We start from the raw sequence: 22,167 nt of genomic DNA on the forward strand, positions 1-22,167 counted from the left end.
CTTAACATGAGCATTCCACGCGATCCGTCTTAAAATTATTGTCCAGGTTAAAAGGAACGTTTAGCTATGAATTCGGTCTATACTTAATCGATATCCTAGGACCAGGGAAGACTCGGTGCCAGCGCGTCCGTGTCACTGGTCACTGGTCGCTAGATACCGGGAAATTATACGCTGTTCCCAGTGCACACACACGTCCCTTGTCCACTGTCATTTTCCTGGGCGTGGAAAGTGCATTTGGAAGAGATCGATCCGCGAAAAAAACTCCGGATTTGAGATAGTCCCGCTTTTGTCTCGCCCCTGTTCCGCACCTGGGGGTTTCACAAGCTGGATTATTTTTATGAAATGGAAGAAATATCGTGACACGAGAAAAATACGTTTAAGGAGTTTCATCGATCGCACCACGAAAAAACAAAGATTCCTCACCGAGATTCGTACTTCTGGGTTCTCGTTATCACGGAATTGGTGAAATATCGCGTTACGACGGGAAATACTTGGTCCGTAGATAAAATTGAAAGAAACTTTCGAATCTCTTAAGCATGAGATAAACTGAACACGTGTAAGTCGGAAATTATAGCGTGGAATCTATTTTACATTATACACTGCGAAGCAGGAACTTGGATTGTTCTGTGTACTTTAATATCATAACCATTCATAGACACGTATATGCGATTAAAAGAAACTTTTTCTTTTGGGAACTTTTTTTGTCGTATTTTACTCTGCTGGTAAGATTTTGTTCACGGAATATATGTATTGGAATGTTTTCTCACTATGTACAAATAAACAACAAGGTATGAATTTTACCAAATTTTCAAATTAATAGTACTGCTTAGTATACTACTATATACAGGGTGGTTGGTAACTGGTGGTACAAGCTAACTGGTGGTAATAAAAATTTTTTTATTTTTTTTTAATTTTTCTATCGAGACAACGATCTACAGTGAGATCCGTTATAACGAGACGTGATAAAGTGCTCGCGTACCGAGCGAAAATTCGAAGTCTATTTTCTTGAAAACAAAACCTCAAATGAAAAATTTTTATTCTATATTTTCGACTTCTTTTTTCGCGTAGAATCACCCCCTTTCCGCTTGTACCACCAGTTACCAACCACCCTGTATACTATTACTAATATTGTATTACTATGTATATGTCTACTGTATACTATACATATGTAGTATCGTGGACAGATTGTCTAAGAAATATCGGGTGAACCATAAACAATATTGCAAGAAAGCTTAAGTGCGGACAGGCCCATCAATGTGTCGTCGGTCCTTTAGTCGAATAGTTACGCGGAAAAAAGGCTTACGTAACCATGGACGGTTGCAGAACGCGTACGTGGTGGGGCTATGAGACAAAACAAGACAAAACAAGACAAAAGGATGCATTGTATTTACTGTATTTGTATACTGTATACTGTATAGTGTATTTAGTTCACGTTAAATAACCATTGTTCCATTTTATATAAATAAAATCCTACACATATACCTATATACGTTTTGTTCGATCACTCGCGGAGAGACGCGATCGCGAGGAAGCACGTCAATGGGAGTCGTAAATTCCCGTTACGATTAGATAATCGACACCACGAAATGATCGATCCCTTATTTCGGTTAGGATAATAAAGGTGGTTTAATTGAGTAGTTACACTGATTCAACGGGTATAACTTAATGTTTATTCCAACAACTTTGTAGAGAAATGATTACACTGATGCGTATGTACAAGTTAAGTAAGTAGTTGACTTGACCCTCCTAATGTCGTAGGAGAAGTCGTTGACTTGACTCTCCTAATGTCGTAGGAGAAGTGAGGTAAAGTGATGCTGTATCGGAGGAAAGCTAGTCGTGGGTGTGTCTAACGCAAGGGATCATCGGATTTGTTGATGACAATTTTGGTTAGGAAAGTGAGGGCAGTAGACATTGCTTCTGATTGGGTAAAAGAAGGTTGGTGGACTAGGAAGGGCCTTAGCCGCCCTCGATAGAAAGTTGCTGGTGGGAAGCATCATACGTGAGAAAAAACTAACTTTGACTATTAGAAGGCGATTTAGAAAAAGGATATTTGTTTGGTCTGAAGGACCTTAGCTAGTAAATTACTGAGATTTATGATGGGTCCTTGAGACTATTGAGGGTAGGCAGTGAGGACGAGCGGACATCTGGTTACCATCTTGCCCGCGGTGTGTGGCCTGGTCTAGGTAGAGTGTCGCCCGACGTAACACGTTTCTAACCTAAGCAATGTAAACGATAAATATCATTGAATGTACTTATGTATGACTATAAAGAAGTATGATATACATATATATGATTCAAACTGACCACCATCTTGTTAAAAGAAATTACAAGAGATTTATTATGCAAGTTTTGTAGATGATACGCGTGAATGTTTTTGTAAATGTTCGATATGTTACTAAAACTTATGATATCATAACATTTCTTTTATAGCCATATGTTTACATGAATAATTTAAACATCACACAAAACATTTGCTGTTTGCAATTCTCGTAATTGCACCGCCTTTCATAGCATTTCTCATTGCCACGTAAAATATGCTGTGTATTCAACAGACTTAAGTTTTGCTCTTTCACTTACCATTTCTGTGAATAAATGGAGACGACAGTTGCACCAAGATACAACTCCTTACAGCTTTCTTGATGCACAAATATATATTTTACACAAGAAGACGACAGATCTTTCTGAACTCCGCACTACTTCTACTGTGCTTGACAATTGTAGGATATACTAAACGACTATAGTTGACGCTTCGAGCGCTTCAAGAAAAAACCCGCCTTTTCTCAACATACATATACACATATATGTGGACCAATAGAAGACATGTGAATTTAGAAGCTATAGAATTCGTATATTTTTTTTGGTGGAATAAGACGTTTCGATCCTATAATTCGTTTTTCAAAAAGAGAATTGGAAAATAGTGCACATTTTTGTTTAATTTATTTTATATTATGTTAATTTGTCCAAATTTGAGTTTACGATTTTAATACTAACATAATACATTGCTTAACACTTGGATTATTAATTGTGTGCTGTCAATATTTAATAGTTAATATCAGATACCATTTTTCGGGACAATTTCACAAATACTCTTTACATTTGATGTCGTGTATATATTAATTTCCGCATTGTTCATGTTTTTCTGTATTATATATTTTTCCCAATATGAATTTTTAATATATACAATCGTATGAAATATATTTACACAAACGTATTTGATTCTATAATTTGCAATCACATATGTAATGTATATATGTACTTCATTCCTACCGGTGTGAAGTATGTTATTAAAGGAAGTATGCACACACTGTACTTCAAAACTTCAGATATAATATATTGGCATATAAGCGCATAGTTCAGTTCAATCTTTTATCGTGTAAGAGTGTGCTTCGAAGCAGTGAAAAATTGTCATGAAAAATGTACCGAGCTGGAAAAAACAAGATAGATTTATGTGTTATTCGCTTTCAGCAGCCGTATTCGACCATTTCAACTATTTCCATGGTAAGTAATATTCTGTTACGAAACTTTTGGAATCAAATGTTCGAAATTCTTGTACTAAAGTGTTTATGTATTTAAATGTATTCGTATTATAGTTAATAGGTTATATGCATTTCTGTTATATACAGACATGATTGTTTAAATTCATAATATTTAATTAATATTCGTTCAATATTGACAAAAGAAATTCGCAATATCTGATAAAAAGTGTCAATTTGTATAATACATAAAATATTTTAAATGTGAAAATTGTGAAGAGAGAGATTAAAAGGAAGGTTTGTTTATATCCTGTTCCTACATGAATCTTTATAGATCTATTTAGATGTTTCTTTGAATCTATATAGATGTTTCTTAAGATCTTTTAATCTAAAATAACGATATAATATATCTTTTCGTCACGAGTTCTTATGCGTAGTCGAAAATTCTAAATATCATGAATATCGCTTTTGCTTCTTGATTTTAAAACGCTCGTAAAGATATCGGGGGGAAATGAGCAGAATAGAAGAAAAAATAGACAAAAGTATGAAGTGCAAAAGAAAAGGAAAAATGGAATCTCTTCGAAACAGATCCCTTTTCGAAGTAAAGAGAATTCAGAATAGGTTAGATTCTCGGGAGGAAGATTTCCCACAGCGCTGCTTCCTACGAGTCGGGAACTTAAATGGTCAGAAGCAGAGGAATAACTGTTGTTTTGAAATCCCAATACGCGTTTAAATGTTCCAAGTTCGAACGTGCCAAAAGTTAAAAACGAAAGAGAGAAATGCAAGGTACGGAATCTGCGACTGTATCTTATTCCCAACCAGAGATATCTTTCTACAGTCGAGTAGAGAGATGAATTAGCTTTGTTTCATCGTAGCGCTCTAGCTTTCATTTAATTCGCGATAATGATCTTGGGATCACGTTTTAATTATGGTCAAAGATACGCGTCGGTTTGATGCATTCGGTTGTTTGTAAAGAATTTATACCGCCGTACAATACATCGCTCGATTTATATTGCGAATACTCGTGAAACTTCGCTTCAGAGTTTCGCGTCAAAGCATTGATGTAGCGTAGCGTCATGGCAGTTGTTATATCTATATACAAGATAATGCTTTCCTTGAATCGTGGTCTCTACATCAAGTAGAAAACGCTTGACAAGTTTTTCTTGAATAGTGATGTAAACTTCACTGGAGCTTAGAAGCATTTTGAACTTCGTGATAACCATCCATTATGTGGTTACGAAGATCCGGAAGACCGGTGAAGTTATCTTTAAGAAGTAATCTCTTGCAACATATCAAAGAACCAAGATGTATAGAACTTGTTCCCTATGCGTCTTGCAATCTTATTTAATGGATTGAAATTGCTCCATATCAAAATGATTTTGAATAATAAGATCGCAATTATGTAAAAGGAAGAAGTGATTCTTGTAAAAAGGAGAAGACTAAGCAAGTGTAATTTGGATAAAGAAAAAATTTGAAACAAGTAACTACCTCAACAAAAAAAAAAAAAAAAGAAAGAAACGAAAATCAACGTTAATTTAACAAATCGATGAATAAATGGCACCAATACCTCCTGACAAAATTCTGACACTCTCTAAACTACATTAACCCGACTCTGTCACCTGATTTACATATATATAACTAATTTAACCCACATGATTCAAAGCAACTTCCAATTCGAATTCGAAAGTGAACACCTGCAACAAGCAGTTCGATGGGCGTGGATATAGAATTTAGCACACCAGAAAGCTTCCATGGGAACAAATAGGTCGCGGAATGGCAACTACTGTTCGACGGTATCTGGCGAATTCGGAAATGCAAAGTGTCATCGCCGCGGATTCTCCGTCGGGATTTCCATTGGTGATTCTACTCCTGAGTCCACTGGTCCAACGTTCTGTCGTGTACGAAAGGCAATGTAAGAGAAGAGACAGATGGAAAGGCGAATAGTTAAATCCACAAGAACGGTAATAGATAGCTGGTCGAACGTAATGGTAGTCGTGTATTTTATCGAACGGATAATTAGTGGAATAGACCGATTGATAGACGGTTAAGTATCGAGAGAAATAGAGAGAGAGAAAGAGAGAGAGAGAGAGAGAGAGAGAGAGAGAGAGAGAGAGAGAATGAGATCAGAGGCTTATGGTTAGATCTGTACATGGATGGGAGTGTAAATGAAGTTCACATTGAGATACCTGAATCCAATTTAGCAGTTTCTCGAGTAGAGATTACTCGAATTCAGACTAACTAACGATGCTTGAAAATCTCCTTCTAATACTGGACATTTCGTCCATTAATACTTAGTAATGATAGAGTTTTAAAAAAGCGATGTTTCTGTATAAAACTGTAAGTAGAAAATGAGGAATGGAAATCTTTTATGGAATTTTAAAGAGGAATATTTTTCCATCTTTGTTCTGAGGAAAAATATCTTTCAGTTAGGTAGGATAGTATATCCATGTGTGTGCAATATGTCGGCAGAAAATGTTTTCGTTCAAAATTCCAAGGATGCCTAAAGATGCGTTTGTAGTAAAATACCTTCGTAATAGACTTCGGTATACTAGATTTTTACCACTTCCCATTGGATAAGCTTTCTAAAAGATGCATGTAATTTCAACGTACATGCTACAACTTTCAAAATACAAATATTCCCAAAACTTCGTATTGCAAATACATGGTTCCGGGGATTTGCTTCATTTCTCTTCGTGTATAATCAATCACACTTCTTCAACTGTACCGCAACTTACAGTACACCTAATGTACCTTGTATTTTACGAGCTTTTCTGTTACGTAACACTGAAACTTGTGCTATTTTCTCGGTTTGCTACGGGTCTCGTTTGCTCTAAAGACGAAGTTAATTACCCTCGACGCCATTCTCTGTTTATCCCCACAATTCGGCCAAGCAGAAGCTGTTTATCTTATCTTTTCGCGAGTTTTTACGCTTCCATTCGAAAGCAAAGAGACTTAGTAGCTTCTTTCCCCGTTCTTATTCCAGGTTTTCAACGGGAATTACTTATCGGACGACAGATTAGCGGAATATACGAGACCGCGCGAGACATGTTTGTCGAGGGAGCTGATAAAATATTTGACAGAAGGTGATTAAACGGGGGTTAGCGTAAAAAGTAAGGAGAGATAGAGATCGATAGATAGGAAGAGGACAAGAAAGACAAAGCGAGATGGAATCTCAATATCGTTTAACAAACAGCTGAAGTCCGGTTCATTTTCATAGAAAGAGATGTTTCGGGGTTCGTACAAGATCTATGATCCGTAAGAATATCCAGCAAAGTGCCACAAAAAAGCATGATACTACGATTGTCACGTTTTCCTCTTGAAAATCTCGGTAAGGTCTCCCGGCTGGAACGGGATCCGGGAATCAGTTGAACGGTCAGCTCCATTCCAGGAGCTAAGTTTCGACGTCAGTCGACGTTAGTCATTGGAGAACAACCGATTGAATCACTGGACGCTGTTTTTCTCGTGTTTGTGACCCTGATGTATTGGCCTAAACGTAACTTGCGCGATTGTCCGTCTTTCGTCCGTTGCGAACGAACCTTTTTATCGACGTTTCTTTTGTGAATGCGCCGGTATATTTTATTCTATTGTTGTGTATTGTTTTCGTGACAATTGGAAGGGAAGCGTCGGCTGATTCCAAAGAAACAAGAAGGAGTTTCGTCTATAGAAGTTCAGGTCGGTTGTCGTTGCGTTTGGCGATACTTCAACCGGATAGTTACTATTTAAGTAATCAATACACGAGGAAAAGTGAAATAACGTCAAATCTGAATAATTTCAAATGTGGTCAAATTCGCATGGACAGAATTATGCTACGTAATTCAGTTGGATAATTTTAAAGTTTCCGTCGACATCAGAGTAACGTAACATCTCACACAGTTAGTAACGTCGAATATAATAACGGATATAAGTTGGGAGACATTTGCTTTCGCTTGTTGGAAGGAAGTTCTAGACTCGAAGATATCAACGAGCATCCAGTACTTCTTTTTCAAAGGACCTTAGAGAACTAAAACCATTCTCGTATTTCAGATTCCATTGTAAACACGGTTAATCGATAGCCAATACTTAGACAACTCAACTGTTAAGTGATCCACAAACATTTCGAAATTTTCAAATCGGTTTTCAATCATTTTGTTTACTCCTTATTTCCAGTAACAAATTATACCTACTTAAGGTTTCTCTCTTAAGATTTTCATTCTCTTTCACATGATATTTTACATCGTGAATGTGCTATGCATCCTTGTGGTTTAATTAGATGATTTACTGTTATAGCTGTATTGGCTTTAGTATGATGTTAATTACTGCGTTTCATGGTTGACTAATAAAATGAAATATATTCCATATATCAGCCTGCTAGTCCACATCCTGCGAGCAACAATAAATCTTACATTGAAAATGCGATCACAGCGGTCAATTTGGTAAATTTGGTGCGATTTGCAAATAATTATGTCTCGTATATCAATAATATTCTGTAAATTAATAGTAGTAATAGTACCAGGATAAAAAATAAATTCGTACATACATAAAACTTTTCTATGCTAAGTATAATATACTAACGATGATATTAAAATGAAATTCGTAAGGGGTGAAATTTCATCCATGATAACCTATAAGCGTTAAAATCAAAGCTGAAGCGTGTGACATCGTCGATGTTACAGAGTAACCGATCGATTACGGCGCAAGGGCGATTTCTTTTCTTTGAAATAAGCGATCTAAAAGTGCATCCGCACGTTCGAGGACCTCTTAACCGTGTCTGCCCGTTAATTGCGTGAACTTTATCCGATGAGGAGTGGCGAGCTTAAAGGGGAAATTGTGGCTACCAGGATTAAGTTGCCAAGATATCGTTCTAATCTTGTCCCCGGTTCGTTCTTCTCATTACTCACGAATACAACGTACACACACTTCGTTCCTGCTTGCCACCGAAATTTCTGTTAAAATTGTCAAGAAGCACGCATTGGCGATGCTTGTTGGCTAACGAATCATCCGTAAATCGTTCGCGAAAATGCTTTGCTTTGTTCTCGTTTAAGCGATGAATAGGAACGTGTGTATTATTTTTCAATGCACTGTTTTAAGTGGTGAATATTTATGAGAAAATTCGAATAGATTTATGTATTTTTCGTCCTGTTCTTGCTTTCTCAATTGAACTAATGTATTATTTGGAAAATTTTACGAGTCATATGTTACGAGTACCAATTACAAATCCTATTTGACGAAAAATTATAAAGTTATAAGAGTGTGATAAAACCTAGTTATTTTTCTACAATTTTAACAATAGTTGTAAACAATTCAATAATTTTATGTATTTCTAAGCTTCATAAGTATTATTTTATGTAGATTAAAACGTTCCACTATTATGCACAGCATAAGGCTGAATCAGAATACATTAATTTCGAAAATTAAATTTCAAATATTATCATATGATTTGATGCAAGAATGTAATTAGAATATTATCCGTGAGCAGTTTAACAAGCTTCTTTAACAAAAAAGCCCAGATACTCGTTTATTCCATCATTATGTCGTCTAACTAGAGAAGCTAATTAAAAGCTGAACTAATTAAAACACCTCAATGAACAATCGCAGCTGCAACACATTTTCTCATTGCATAAATCATTATAAAATTTCGTAGAAATTCTGTGAATTGTTCGACAAGAATATACTGCATTTAATTTTTTAGTAATTAACATTCCATTGTTTAATAATAAATAATTCGTTTTCGCAAAAATAAACGCGAGTTCGTAAAACACTCGAAGTTAAAGTAATTTTGAACTTTGTAATGATAATATATACATGTATTTAATCTTAAAGTCGAATAACGAGACAAATTCATGATTAGTTGGTAGCGTACTAAAATTTTTAAATTGTTAGAATACGATTTTCACCTGTTGTTCGCTTGAAAAATCTATTAATTAGATAAATAAATGAATGTCTTATTTAACTTTATTTATACAGAAAATTATCAGTTATTTGTCGATCGTGTCGTACCAACAATATTCCTTGCAGCTGTAATTTGAACTAATAAGCACGCATATACTAGGAGACAAATTTGCATACTCTACGCATGCACTGATATTCGTAACGAGCATAATTTACATTTCATTATCAATATTTATACATTTTTGCGTGGCCTTCTTAACTGAAATATGAATAAATATTAATAAAAGATAATATATAATCATTATATTTTTAGCAACAAACAAGTAAATTTTTAAAATTTAATATTATATTTTAAATTTGCTATAAATAATGATTATTTTATCGACAGTCGGTGATGATGGATGATGACGGTGAAACTGGTGTAATTAATTAAATACGAGGTTAATCGAATGCGAGGCCAACAATCCACCCAACAATCGAAATATAGATGTACTTGGGAAAAAATCTTCAAAATGTAATATAGCGTTTAATACAAAAGAGAGTATTTCGCTTATACGGAGTGTCTCACATGACTGTGTCACCCTTAATTATTCTCTTATTTGTGATGACGCGAAAGACATTTCAGACAGAAGTTGTATGATATCGAGGGGAACATACTGTGCTTTCATCTAGTTAACCTTACGATGACCTTAAAACGTCCTGTAAAGGTGACATTAAAATCTTTAAACTGATACCTCCATCGTTTGTTATATATTCTCGTAGCTGACATTCACACATTTTTAAAACTCTACAAACAAGTGATGTTCGCACTATCTATTATCAAAATATAAACTTTAGAATTCGGTGCGTCGGCAACACATCTTCATTCCGTTATTACTGATATGGCATTGCCGAAACACAAGGTTGCAGCTTTTTAATGCTTCCAAAACAATCAGCCAGTTCCGAGCAGCCGTGTGTAGACGACATGTACCTTGTACTGTTCTATCGAATTCAAAAGTTTGTATCTCGATAGCGAATAATGCGAAAGACACGAGTTTGTAGTCTTAAATTCTTTGTCTGATAGTATCTATGTGAAACTCTTAATGTCATCTTTACTGAGCGTTTCAAGACCATCGCCAGATCAAATAGAGAAAAGCACACGGTATGTTTATAATCAACAACGTTTCTCTGAAACATTTTTTTGTATCATAGCAAACAAGAGAGGGATTGAGAATGGCAGAATTAGGCGAGACACTTCACATTATGCATTGCTAACTTACTGCGTAAAGAAGCCATAACGTCTTCAAAATTCTTGTATCTTTTGGTTTTGCGTTTCAATAAATTGATACGAGGACAAATTTACTTGGTAATAGGGCAATTCCAGAGTCGTTAAGTTAACTACACACTCAAAACAAACATATACCGCATGTTCATCGAAGGGTATCATCTAGATATCCGATCAGTGCCTTGCCCTAATCTGAATGCACGGCGAAGATCAACGTCGTCGATGTCAACTATCGCTGGAAACTAGCCAAACCAATCAGTTCCGACGTTGCGTGCAATGAGCAATGATTTATTTACCGAGCCGATCGACTGGATACCTTCGCTTCATCTCGATTAAGCCAAACACTCGTCAAACCCCGGTGTTCTGACTGCTTGTGTCACGAGAGGGAAAAATAGAAAATCAATGAATCGATCGGAATTCAGTTATTCGAGCCGCGACCCAGATGCATAAGGGTGATTTTTAATTACCTGACAGAGCGCCGGAAATTCATTATCGATTTGATCGATTCGCGATGCATTTACTGTCGCCTGCCTTTCGTTCTGATCGCCGTTCATTAACGAAATAACACATTACGGATCGTTAGCGTGGCAATATGACTTATCCGGAATTACACATAATCGTAACGAAATTATACCAGCGAGGTGATAATCGAATTTCATTAAATTTTAACATATTTTATGTAATTCGATGAAGAGACGATACTCGTCAATTACATCCCCCATTATAATATTTTTTGCGTTCTTAAAATATTGAATTTTGAATTTTAATATACCACCCGTGAATTTTTAAGCAAATAATTAAAATTTATCATCTATCGATTCTATGGAAAGATGGTAAGTATTGCTTTCGATCATTAGTTTTTCATTCATTTATACATTTTACTAACATTGGTTGAAATCGGCTAAAATGTTTGGATACTTCTGAATGATATACCGATAGTAAATAATATGTTTAATTTACTTTAAAGGGTCTCATATTATATGCTCCTTTAACATCTGTAACGATTACAAATGTCTGTTTGATGGTCACACAATCCCCAAAGAAATGAAGATGGTTTGGGACAGTTCGGTGGATTGAAATCGCGACTATCATTTTATCGAGCAACGTAATTAACGATATTTAATAGACCACAAGTCTACTTTCATCGGACTTTCAGGATTACCTCGACATCCTTTTAGTTAATCAACTTTCCTCTTCTGCCGTTCCAGAGTATGGCGTTCAATGAAAATTCCTGGCGTAATAAAACCGGACACGGAGTGACATCAAGCAGATAAAACTTTAACGAAATAAGCTATGTAAATAAACGCATGTGAAGGGATAAAAGCTGATACGAGTGGCCAGTGAAACGAGGTCATTGGTAGCTTTTTTCCCCGTTCATTTTTACGCTTCGCTGTGGAGAAACCCCAGGTGAGATGTTTGCCTGTTTGAGATAATTACGGTCACTACGTATTCTGTAATCTCTAATTATATATATATTCTCTCATACCGTAGCTCGAGCTCTTTTTTTGTTTCATCTGCCAGAGAAATACATCTATGATTAAAAAAGTGGAACGACATTTTTATCGATTCTATCCTATGTTCAGCTATAATATTTAATATTTTACCTTGCTGTCACGTTTTCGTGCATTTGCTTTAATTTATGGTTGCGTCTTTGATCATTATACAGTATCGATGGTGCAACCTGAACTGGGTGATTGAGAAAAAATGCAATAAATTTTTGTGATTTGAGGCTTTGTTCTCGGGAAAATCGACTTTGAATTTCCTCCGAGTACGCATGCATTTAACTATGTCCTGGTTAAGCAGATCTCGATATAAACCATTATTTACTATGTCCATTTATGTAAAAACATATATATTAAATCAAAAGTTTATTCTGAAGACAATACAAGCCTCCCACAATTAAAAGCGAGGATCATCTTGCAGTTCGAAGAATTAAAAACAGAAAATACGTAGAAAAGCGTGCACGAACATTTAATTCGGAGAGCACACCTGTGTATGCAGTACGGTGGCCAGCATTTTCAACAATTTTTGCATTAATAAAGTAAATCCCAAAATTATATGCTTCATTATTACTCATAAACCTACAACATATGGATTGTATCGTGATACGTTTAACCGTGACGTCAAGTGCATGCGTACTCAGAGGAAATTCAAAGTCGATTTTTATTTAAAAATTTACTGCATATTATCGACTTATTTTCTCGTGTACAATCACCTCCTCCAGGTTGTACCATCAATACCGGAACACCCTGTATAGTAGCCACACGCAAAGTAACTACACCAACGCATCTGCATTTCTTATTTTTAAGTGGAAATTAGAAAGCGCCCGTAAAAAGTGTTGTCCTATTTTGATCCTATGAGCTAGTAAGTAAGATATTTTGTGAAAATTCTATGTTTAAAAATTAAGAGCGATTTAACGAGATTACTTTATAAAGGGAAATTGACGCACAACAAGATGAAAGAAATGAAAATGCCTTGTTTGTTACAATATTCACTTTTATCGTGTATCTAATAAAGGAGAAGAATACATTCTGTAGGTTTAATGAAGTCTCACAATTGCAGCAAACTGTAATTATCCGTATAACAAGGTAATTATAAAATAGAATCGTTAACAAGATTTCTTAGATTTGAAACTCAATTAAAATCTAAATATTACCCATTGATAACAGCCGTATTCAAACGACTTAACAAAACGGTTAACAAAACACTCGTTCAATCAGATATTTCCCCTGATCCTCGCGAGTTGTCGCAGAGAGTAGTGGAAAAGAATCATTCGCGTGGAAACGAGCGACTACGCCATGCTGTCAAAAGAAATTACGCGAGTCTGTAAAAGGTAAACCGCAACGGAACTGTCGATTCGACATCAAAGTGGCCAGTTTTCACAGCTAATTTGCGGCTGCGTTAGCGAGATCAACGTACCGCGTGGCCGACTGTCCACAGGATGACGTCGTCAGTCAGTTAGCGAGTCAGTCAGACGGTTAGTCAGCAAGTGAGTTTCCATTGAGCGCTTTTACACGAAACGACGTGCCAGCATTCAACTTGGCGAGAGGTTCGACGGTCAATAAAAAAACAATTACCACGGCCCGTGACCGTAAAACGTGAACATGCCGTGCTGCAAGCCTTCTGCTTCCTTTCTCTGTTCTGTCTTCGGAAAGTGGACATAGTTCTCCGCCATGGAAAATTGCCCCTGCGAACGTTGGGACCGACAAATGCCGAGGAAAATCGGATTGCCGATCGCTGGGAACGTCGCGTTGATTCGATTAAGCTGCCTGAAAATTTCGATCGTCACTTGGCGAACGATACAAAGTCGCCGGACAATCGACGTGAAATACACACGTTACCGATCTCACCGATCTCTTTTTCGCCTATTTTCTACAGGACTACTCTCCTCCCGCCGCTCGTAGTTTTGTTTCGTTGAAACGAAGTTTGAACGTTTGTCTCGTATTTCTGTTCGCTTCGTATTGTGAAACTGACTGGGAAATTCGAGACTGAATGGTATTTAATAACCAAACGCAATAAAACGTTGCACAGATAATTTATTATAGACAGCAGGTTACGCTGATTTTATTCCTTGTTAACAATTTTCCTGTTTAGATAACAAGGGCCGATGTTCGCCGACCTGGATACTTACATTCAGAATTGATCATTATTTTACGATCGGCATATGTGTAGGTAAGATTTTAAAAATGATAATTTAGTAATATTCCGCGAACTCATTATAGAATTATTTCATTTGTAATGAAAATAATCTGACGGCTCGCTAATTATGCAAAACCTAGTTTATCTGGCTCTACCAAGGGTATTTATAGATTTCGAAGGTGGTCATTCTATCCGATTTCGGTTACATGTTTATGTAATTAGGAAACAATACGTTATGTTCAGTATTGTCTGCTTGAGTTGTTATTATCTAGATTCTCGTTATTTCTGATATTTATCAATGTAATTCACAGCATAATCAATATAATTAGCGATATCATTTATTCTCAAAAGCGATAAACTTCCATTTTTTTTTCTTCAATTAAATTTAGTATAGTATGTTCGATTCAATTATACCGTCGGTCCTGAAGATTAAAGGTTCTTTATTTTTGGAACTTTACAATGTGATTAGAGGAGAGGAAACAGCATTGAACATCCTCGATACATTTCACAATTTGTTGGTATTGACAGCGTTGATGAACTTCACTTGAAGTTCTTTGATGTACGATCACACTTTTCGCGCTGAAGTGTGCTTCGTTGCCGCGCAGTAGTATGACTCGTGAATGGTCAGCCGTGGAGAGGAGCGTTCGTTAAAGTAGAGTTTAACATAAAACTCGCACATGATTAGTAGAATGATCCTTTCCGCTTATTTTACAAACTGCTGAAAGCAAGCGGATAGGTGTTTTTGATTAAAAATTAAATTCATTTTACTATAAAATTGCAAATTCGATACAGCTGAATTTTCTGAACGAAAATAGCCGTTATCTGTACGTTCAATATAAATTGTCATTAAATTTTTGCGACAAGCAATTGGAGGTGATTCAGCGCCAATATCGCACTTATTATCGGCTTCTCCAATAATTTCCCGGTCCAAGGAATATGAACAGCGATAAAGGCAAATAAAACAAGAAATTATATTCCGTTTATCGGTGAGCACACGAGTCAGGTTGCTCTTCTGAACCGGTGGAAAAAGAGAAAAGTGAACATAGAAAGAGCCTCGGGAGGTCTGCAAAAGCGGATTTCCGAATGGAACGTTCTTTGCTCGAGGCATCCGGTGGCTTTTTGGTAGCTGGGAGTCGGTACAACTAACGCGAAACGAAAATAGTTTTTTCGCTCTGTGATGCATCTCATTGCACATTTAAATTGCCTCGTTTCTAATCATTTGCATATGCACCGTACCTTCTGTGAGTCGGTTAAAAATATGAAACGAGCCGACGGTAAAAAATTAGAACATTTGAGGAGAACGCTAAGTCATTGTAGCGGGCGTGAATCTTATTTGTTGAATTTATGTCAGAATAGGTAATTATCAGTGCAATATTTTGATCGAATATCGATTCCATTGTTTTCCTTTTCTTCTAAAACTTAATTTTGAAATTATGATGCATAACGTATATATAGTATGTATGCGAGTTTATATCTTTGTAGATAATGAAGAAAAACAGAAACTTGAATAAAAGTATGACTATGTATTTTACTTTCGATGTATTATATATCTCTGTATTTTCACTCTTTTTCAATTCTTATATATTTATACTTGACATAAATACACGAGTATCCTCGCTCCAAATACTTGTGTGAAAATTGGTCAGTGTCTAAAAAGTTATACATATTATTCGTCGCAGTAATAAATGTTTCAAATAAAAGTTCCTTTGACACATCAAAGGAGCATAAATTTTATAAACATTTCTTTGCAGAAACTACCGTACGTTTCTTTTAAAATGCATTACAAAGTTCTATCCATTCATATCCATAATAATAGCAACTCCCCTGAGAATAAGTATTACTACAAAATTTGATATTGTTGCAGAGACATTGTACGGAGAAATTAATAAACTATTTTTACACTACGGAAGTTTTTCGAGGTATGATATTTTCGTGGAAAATGCATCTCTTTCAAATAAAAATGATGAAAGACCGATATTACCAAAGAACGGGATAGAAAAGTAATTTATATAAAAAATATTAATCTTTTGAAGAAAAGAATAGAACGATAACGCAACTATCGTAGATATAGTGTTCTGAAATGCAGAAAATTGCATTTTCCCTCGATCTCTGAAACAAATAACTTTTTCCGTTCATTCGATTAAGTCGGATAATTTGTAGTTCCGAGCAAAGCTCCATTAAGTTAAACGCGGTCGGTTAAATGTCACCCCGGCTAGACTCAATCTCGATGTAGAGCGCTTAACTTGGACGGTAACGATTATCGCCGACTCATCGCGTCATAATGGCAAGTTTGTGCGTCGTGGTGACGATAACTTTGCTTTCCGACCATTTTGCGAACGCTGTATATACTAAGATTCCACGCTAACATTCCTATAATTATGACGATCAAACGAGTATAGCCGTACTCCACCTACTCCGTACTCGGTTTCCACGTAATAATTACGAATTCTTGATTACAAAAAGAATTACTTCTCGATTTTCCGTTGAAACTATGGAATATTCCGATCGAACAGGAAACGAGAAGACACCTTTCACGTAGAAAGATCGAAGACTAGTCGAATTAGAATTCAGTGTTCCAATGATTTTTATAATTTTTAACTATTTTAATTCATTATTTGATATATATATATATATATAATTATTAAATTACTTTTTATAATTTTTTAATTCTAGCTGTAAAAATTTCGACAGTGGTCGCGTAATACTTTAATAACCTTGCATCCTTCCTTTCATGTTTTAAAAATGTTTTATTATAGATAAGAAGATTACAGAGACGAAGCTCGTGTTGTAAACTTCCGAGCTTGAGAATTTTTATGGCTGCTGCATTATGGTTCCAGCAGTTTGATGACCGCGCGGGAAATATCTGTCAACTCACCTAAAATTTTATTTCGCATTCGATTTGTCGATATAACGATTTCAGTATGTTCCATACTGCTTTGTACATAACCTTCCGCTAGGAAAATTTAGAAACCTCACGCCCCCGTCGCCGTGGCTCGCAGAAGCCGTTTTTATGTCATCTTTCTAGAGTGGTTTCCGCTGTTGCATGAAATCATCTGTCTCGTGAAAGAATGGATAAAGATGCTATATCGATTAATTCTACCGAAGTAGCTGAGAAATATCCCAGTAAAATTGGAAAAAATTCTCTGAAAAAGTGCCAGAAGCTCGACACTCGACTGTAGAGGATAGTTAGTACGCGAGGTCGCGTCGTTCTTTGACTCCTGTGCCGCTACGCGACTTAAAATTGTTATAAAACGGTAATTCTATAAATTTAGATGCATATACTGCAGAAAATAGTAAAACATTGGTCTTTATTAGATTGATCGGTAAGTTCTGCTAAAAATACAAACAGAATTTCTTTAAAATTGAGAAAAATATCGGATGATAGGTATCACTAGGTCCGCAGGATTTTTCTACAACCAAGAATTTTTGCATTTCAAAGGACTTTTCCTTTTACCAATCGAAAGCTGATTAAAATCGTTTCCTCGCACTATGCGAAAATCATGTACTCTGAACGATTTATCTTCATGCGTTACCATCACAAGTAAACGATCTACCTACTGAAACGTAGAAACTGCTACGGTTGAAATATCAGTGTCGGTATTAAATGACCGTCGAAAATGTTACAAAGTTTCCTAATTTCTATGGCATGACGATGAAAACAGACAACTTTCTGTAGATATCTGCGGTAATGAGAAGGTTTTCCAAAGCAATGTTTAACTTCGTTGCCAAAGCAATATCTGTGTGTCAATGATAAAGCTGCTTCTTAAGGAATTAGACTTAATCCTTCGGGTTTATATAACGCGGTCGGTTTTCAAAGATGAACATTCTACAGAGAAGGTAAGGAACAGCCGAGAGCGTTCCGTCAAGAATTATCACAGTCACTTCAGGACGTCTTATCAACTGTTGCTGAAAGCATTTCAACCGAATACGATTCCCTTGCTGTCTCTATAAATTGGCGCGGCAATCTCTTTTTCGTTCATTGTCAGAGAAGAATCGACCGAGCCATTTGTTAAGTCGCGTTAAATTTAGTCGCGATAAGGAAATTGTTATTGCCACATTTTTATGGAAAAGACACTCTACATGTAAAAATCATTGAAATTCTAATTACCTTATTTTTTGAAAGAGAAGATGGTATTCAAGATGCGTTTACCTATATTAAATTTCTCCATTTTTTTTCATTATCTTCGCTTCAAAGACTTGTTGCCTTTCGCAAACTCCTCTAAAGTGCACATATTCCTTAAATATGTTACTCGCCGGGTGTTAAGACAAAATGCAAACAGTATCATCAAGTATTGATGATAGAATAGAAAACGCGACGTACGATCTTAATTAGACGTAACGTGTGAACAAATTTCATGGAAGCATGGAGCGGAAGCTGGCCAACTATTTTGTCGCATTGTTTCTCGCGAGTGTAAATTTTGCGAAACGTTGTACGAGCTATCCAATGATGCGAACTGTCACCAAGACTGTTACAAGCGGCAATTTCGAAATTAGATTCTCTAGATTATCGAGCAACCGAAGGTAGAACGAACCGATGTTCAGGTTTTTGGGGAATTGGCGCGCTACGGGGACGCGATAAAGCCTACAGCTCCGCGGAAAATCCTCGCGGTCAACTGAGCGCAATTAACTGCGTTACTGCGGCTCTTTCACAGCCGTTGCTATTCGATCATTTCGTTTTCTGCTAGCCTGGCCTCGAAACTGTTATGTTTTCATTTGGGGTGCTCAGATAACCCAGGCCTCTGAAAGAAAAGTCTTGGGAATCTTGTCAGGTCAGCCGAACGAAAGTCCGCCAGATATCCGGCAGAAACTGTCGGCCAAGTTAAATTAAGAGTCGGCTTTCAATTAGCGCGATAAATCGGACTTTCTGCGGAAACTTTCACCACTTCTTACGGTGCTCGGTCCCGTCAATGACGGCAGCGTCCGGATGGGTCGCATAGATCGACGACTTCTTGGAATTCTGGGCCGTCTAGCCGGGATGTGCTGCTTCCCGAAGCATTTCGCTGCTGGTAGATATCGAACAGACCGATGGTAACTTGTGATAGTTAATTCTTGAGAGTTGCCGACGGAGAGTTCCTCTTTCAGCTCGCCTCCTCTACCTTTATCAGCTTGTCGTTTTTGCTGGAACGATTCTCCAGAGTTTCATAAAATTCTGTTTCTTCCCTCGCTGGAAATTTATCGGGGATTTTAGAGGAGACTAACTCGCCGCGATTCAATGTTAAAAGTCAGTGTCTTACAAAAGAGCGGAGTCGAGGTGGTACGGTGAAACGAGCGCTGGTCAGTGACGATCCGATGGCAGCTTCGTACGAAGTGTCGGAGGGAGGCGAGACGGATACTTGCAAGCTTATAGTACCTTGTGAATAAAGTGGGAAAAACTTCTCTGACATAAATTGTCAGAGATGGAGAGATAGATGTAACGTCGAAGTAGGTTTTTGTCTTCTGTTCGAACATAGGTGGCTGGAGCGTAGAATGTACCAGTAAAAGGATCACGCGTTGATATCTCTGTACAAAAAGTTTCAGCACGAAAGAGCTCTCTCTTTGCTCGGAATTTGTATTCGTATGAGATAACGATTCGAAATGTTTTATCATATATCAAATACGTATATTGTATCCCTTCGATACAATTTTATGATGTAACTCCTTACGCAAGCTCCCTTTTAGTAAATTTTTAAAAACGTTTGAAACTTATTCGTTAACAGGCTGAACCTAGTTGTACCAAATGCCAAAGAAAGTTCCAACGTTTGAAGATATAACATGTATCGCCTAAGGAACGTTAAGCTTTAACGTTTTATCCTAAAGGTATCGCGTTTTTAAGAAGATCGAATGTATTCCATCAAGCTGGAAATTTTTCTTGCCCGCCTGTGGGATAAACGCGTCGTTTGATGCTTGTTAAATTTTCATACACAGCTTCCTTCGGTGAAATTAAAAAGTTTCGGCAACCGGACGGATGAGTTTGGATGTAAACGGTTTCGAGTATTAAAAGTTTAACCTATGACGTTTCGCCACGTCATATCCCGTCAGCTTGAGTCGAAAAACGATTGCAGAGACTTCAATCTCGATTCGTAAAGATCTTGTTCCGCGGAATGGAGGTCAGACGGAGAGAGTTTAAAGAAAGTTCCAGCCAAATGGAAACGAACGACAACTTCGAAACTTTTGCATTAAACTCATTACGGTCCAGAGCAGATATCACGCGCTGCTCACTGCTCTCTGTTAAAAGTTGCGACACTCACAACAATCCGTTCATACCGATGACTAACGTTCCTCATTCTATCGTTATTCGACTCTAACTCGTATTATCGAACGTCCATAATTTGCTTAGTTTCCGTTTCTATCAACAGAACTCCGACGTTCGGTTCCGAATTCGCAAACGCACATATAGAATTAATATGTTCCAGTTCACGTGCAAAATTCTCGTCAACAGTTCGCTGACTTTCGATCGTAACGAGACCCGAGCATACTTTTGGAACAGCTGGAAATTGATAACGAGTACTTGTTAAAGTCGTCGAACACTTTAATTTCTCAGTGATTCTTCGATTATTAATTTCATCTTAGACGACACGAGATATTAATTAAGTCTTTTTGTCAGTTTTTCCTCTAGTTTGATTGGTTTGTATCTTCCTTCGTTCCTAATTTAATGGTCGAATACTTTCTCTTGATGTTTCATATGTTTTCTGAGTTAAACGAGGATTGTTTGATAGAAGAATAATTATTTTATGTTAGATAGAATATGATTATTGGAAACATAATAGAATTTAAAAAATTAAGATAACTATTTATATTAAATTTGAAGTTGGAATATTTCAACAAACCATAACCAAATAACACGTATTTTCGTTAAAGTACTTTCAGACGAGATAAAATATTTCTGTTTCAATCTATAAAATATTTCAATCTATAAACGTCTGCTTGGTAAACTTGTATATTTATTTTGCTTTTTTATTTTTTTTCTGTTTTACTAAAATGTACTCCACATCGATGCAAAGTTAAAACGTTTCCGAGAGATTTTGAACAGTTTCGCATCCTGTTTTGCTCGCGGAAAATTGCGTGAAAATGCACGAATACGGGCGGTGAGTTCTGCAAAGGAATTTACCATACCCGTTCCACGTGAAACCTCAGTTCGATTTACGGAGTGCGAATGCACTGTGCGGTTTTCGATACATCGAAGGACTCGTGTAACTATGGTTTGTACTTTTGCAGAGAACCTTTGACGGCGAAGAAACTTCCATTGCTTTTGAAGGAAGTAACATACGATCGTAAAAGTTCCCGTGAAAGGAAACCTATGAACCTTGATTTTCAGACTGCATTCAGAGAATGTCAGCAGCAGTTTATTAACTCTGTTGTTAGAACTCATCTAGCCAGGTCCTCTGATACGTGTGATTCTAATAGTATTCGAAGACTGCAAGAGAAGAACCTGTTAAGTGCATTTTTACTAATTTCTGGTCTTTACGAATGTTTAATTCCATTAACATTATATAAATTGAAATCAAATAAGAGTAATAATTATGTTTATTCATGTACAGTGGAAACTGTTTGAACACTTATCATAGAAGAGTTTCGTGTCGTTAGAAAATGTACAGAAGAAGATCGTATCGAATTTAAGAAACAAATGTTTCACAATGCCTCTTCAACAATCTCTTGTTTGGTTAAAAATTCATTGTGCGATTAAACGTTATTGTTAGAAAGAAATTGTTTACGTCAAGCTACAAGAAATCATTTGTATTTTCGTGGAATAAGCAACACGATGTTTAAATCAAGTCCTGTTATACGAAGCATCGAATACATAGTGTTTCGAATATTAATGCGAGTAACTGTATCAGATTTCATTTAGGATCCATGTATTTACAATCATTCCAGAACGTTGAATATCTTCTCTCTCGTAAAGATTAGGGTAATAAATCACGGTGATTAATATGTACTCGAACGACG

General features: G+C 36.5%; 1 protein-coding gene and 1 long non-coding RNA gene across 5 annotated transcripts in view; one reads left to right on the forward strand and one right to left on the reverse strand.

The window, feature by feature from the left end:
- The window catches only part of dpr1 (defective proboscis extension response 1), a 454,795-nt gene that overhangs the window by 264,740 nt on the left and 167,888 nt on the right, over positions 1-22,167 (reverse strand). The window lies entirely within an intron of this gene.
- Positions 11,508-14,950, forward strand: LOC138186780 (uncharacterized). 2 transcript variants are annotated; one of them, XR_011174993.1, is made up of 4 exons: positions 11,508-11,710; positions 11,814-12,012; positions 12,127-13,193; positions 13,275-14,950. It is a non-coding gene; the product is annotated as an uncharacterized LOC138186780 (long non-coding RNA). The 2 variants fall into 2 exon arrangements; XR_011174992.1 differs by having other exon boundaries at positions 11,508-12,012.

Source organism: Bombus flavifrons, chromosome 14, assembly GCF_040668555.2.
Source record: "Bombus flavifrons isolate JBK064 chromosome 14, iyBomFlav1_principal, whole genome shotgun sequence".
In the NCBI taxonomy this organism is placed as follows: domain Eukaryota; kingdom Metazoa; phylum Arthropoda; class Insecta; order Hymenoptera; family Apidae; genus Bombus; species Bombus flavifrons.